This window comes from Cebus imitator, unplaced genomic scaffold (genome assembly GCF_001604975.1).
Source record: "Cebus imitator isolate Cc_AM_T3 unplaced genomic scaffold, Cebus_imitator-1.0 Scaffold2634, whole genome shotgun sequence".
NCBI classification, from domain to species: Eukaryota; Metazoa; Chordata; class Mammalia; order Primates; family Cebidae; genus Cebus; species Cebus imitator.
In genome coordinates this window covers 245-3,253 of record NW_016109949.1, presented here as the reverse complement: position 1 = coordinate 3,253, position 3,009 = coordinate 245, and the positions used below count along the sequence as shown (strand labels likewise).

Below are 3,009 nucleotides of genomic sequence, written 5' to 3'. Positions count from 1 at the left end.
ATCCCAACTCCCTTACTCTACAGAAACAATACAAAATACAAAAATTAGCCAGATGTGGTGGCACATGCCTGTAGTCCCAGCTACTCAGGAGGCTGAAGCAGGATGATCAATTGAGCCCACGAGGTGAAGGCTGCAGTGAGCTATGATTGCACCATGGCACTCCAGCCTGGGCAACAGAGCAAGACCCTGTCTTAAAAAAGAAAAAGCGAAAAAATGAGTTTCTGGCCTAATTCTATTACAACTCATTTCATCAGCCTCTATACCACGTAAACAACCTTCTCCATTCTAAAGCCACTTCTTGGTTTTCTTCAGGCTAGATCAAGACTTTCTGTATTTTCCCTTTAAGTGGTTTATAATTCCTCCATGTGCAGGTGTTCAAATCCTCCGACAAGGGCCGGGCACAGTGGTTCATGCCTGTAATCCCAGCACTTTGGGAGGCTGAGGTGGAAGAATCATTTGAGCCCAGGAGTTTAAGAGCAGCCCGGGCAACATGGAGAGACCCCATCTCTACTAAACATACAAAAATTAGCTGGGCATGGTGATGAGCACCTGTAGTATTCACAGCTACTTGGGAGGCTGAGGAGGAAGGTGGCTTAAGCCTGAGAGGTCAAGGCTGCAGTGAGCCAAGATCGCACCAGTACAGTCCAGCCTGGGGGACAGGGTGAGACCCTGCCTCCAAAAACAAACAAAAAAAACCAAAATAAACCTCCACCAATATCTAAGCACGTCTGAGTTCTTTGGGAAGAAAAGTGCTCACCCCAGATGAGCCAGCCGGAGCGTGGTCAAATCACCCCTGCTCCCTGAGCCCAGAGCCAGGCATCAGCCCTCCCTCCCTCTTTCCCTCCCTCCCTCCCTCTGTCCACCAAAGGGTCACCAGCTTCCCACAGCCTCCACTCCTGCTGTGTCTAACCCTGATGTCAATCCTATTCTGGGGCTGTGATGAGGATAGCAGTCACCTAGCTGTGGTTCTCAACCAGGTGATCCTGCCCCAGCGGACACTGGGCGATGTCTGGGGACATTTGTGGTTGTCATGACTGGGGGTGCTTCTGGCATGGAGTGTGTGGGAGCCAGGGATGCTGCCCAGCACCCTGCAGTGCCCAGGACAACTGCAACCCAGAGAATGATCTGGCCTCCATACACAGAGTGCAGAGCAGGAGAGACCTGTCTTCATTGCTGGAAAAAATATTGAATCTGCTCCCTACTCACACTCAACAACAGAATACGTTTGCAACAGGGCGGACAGTGTAAACCAGGGCACCGCAGCTCCCGGGGAGCACTGGGAGCGGGCAGCGGGGACGTTGGCGGTAGCGGCACGGCCCGTGTGACCCAGTGAGCCCTGGGCCCCGCTGGCCCAGCCACGGGATGAGCGCCCCGCTGCTGCTGCTGCTGCTGCTGCTGCTGCTGCTGGCCTCCTGCACACCGCTGCCCAGCTCTGCCGCCGCCCCGACGCCTCCGGGTTGGGTGCCGGTGGCCGACGCGCCCCGGTGCCTCTACAAGGTGCTGCCCAAGGGCCCCGAGGCTGACGGCGGGTGCCTGTGCTTCCGCAGCCCCGCGCGGCTTCTGCTGCCAGGCCCCGGGCTGCACGCTGCACTCCCCGGCCAGCTGCTCCCTGCGCGCCAGCCTACGGCGTCCTCCTGCAGTGGCCCTGGCCCTGGCCGCTGCGCGCCGCGTGTGCGCCTTTGCTCTCAACTGCTCCTGGCGAGGCGCCTACACGCGCTTCCAGTGCGAGCGCGTGCTGCTCGTGGCCTCCTGCCACGACTACCTGCTGCCCGACGTGCACTACGGCGTCCTCTACCACCTGTGCCTGCAGCAGCTGCGCTGTGCGCCTGGCTTGCCGCCCAGGCCGGAGCCCCCCTCCCCCAGCCCACCGAGCTCGCCGAGTGCGTGGAGTTCACCGCCGAGCCGGCCGGCATGTGGCACATGGTGGTGGCCATGACGGCGGTGGGCAGCTCCATCTGCGTCATGCTGGTGGTCATCTGCCTGCTGATGGCCTACATCACCGAGAACCTCATGCGCCCGGCCCTCACGCGCCCCGGCCTGCACAGACACCCCTGAAGCACGAGCCCACCTGCCCGAGCTTGCCAGACCTCCAAGGTTCTCCGCCCGCTCTCCTGTCCTCGTTCCTGCTGCCTCCTTGAGATCCCTGCAGAGGAGGGCCTGCCAGCGACGGCCACGGCACCTTGGCATCAATGCACGCCCCTCCCAGCTGGGCATCAGACTCCCAGACTCTGGCTCCCGATTGGCCCGTGGGCCGGGGCTGCTGTGCCGGCCGCATACAGAGGCCTTCATAGAGGCGGCCAGGGCATGGCGCCCCTTCCAGCAAGAGCCATGGACACTCCGGATCACCCTGCACATCCATCCTGTGCCAAATTGTCCAAGATGGGCCATCACCATTGCTCGATCACTGTGTGCTTTGCAGGCCCGGGAAGTAGCCCTCGGAGCCTGTGCTCCCCGCCCCACCACACTGGGCTTACGTTAGCTGCGTGGCTTAGTATCTCAGGCCCACCACAGGAGCCAACACCCCCTGCTGTCCAAGGGGTTCTGTAGCCCTGAGATTCGCAGGCCCCTCCATGCATCTGGCCAGCGTCCCCTCAGAGACATCCCCCTTCCAGCACTGCGGAAGCATGAGGTGAGGGCCTGCAGTGCTCTGTCTCCTTGAGGGTGTTTGACAAGCCGGGAGCCATGGCGTGGGAGACCTGGCCCAAGCTACCAAGGACGGGCGCCGTCCGCACAGGTCCCAGTGCAGAACGTTAGATACCAGCCTCGAGCAGGTGGCCTTCTGCTGCTGCCTGGATCCCAAGCCTCAGCTGACCCAGGCAGCCTCGGCGGCCATGGTGTGACCGACAACACCATGCGCAGCCTTTGCACATCCAGGTGTCGAGAGCCAGGATCTGGCCCCAGCAATGCCACCCGCCATGGAAGCAAAGCTGACCCTGCCCACCTGCTGCAGACCTGTGTCCCTGGTCGAGGTTGCTTTCTCTGATGCCTGCCTGGTGATGTTGGACATTG

At 60.7% G+C, this 3,009-nt stretch overlaps 1 pseudogene; it reads left to right on the top strand.

Annotated features, from left to right (window-relative positions):
- Window positions 1–1,362: 1,362 nt before the first annotated feature.
- Window positions 1,363–2,055, top strand: LOC108299184 (annotated as a pseudogene).
- The last annotated feature ends 954 nt before the right edge of the window (window positions 2,056–3,009 follow it).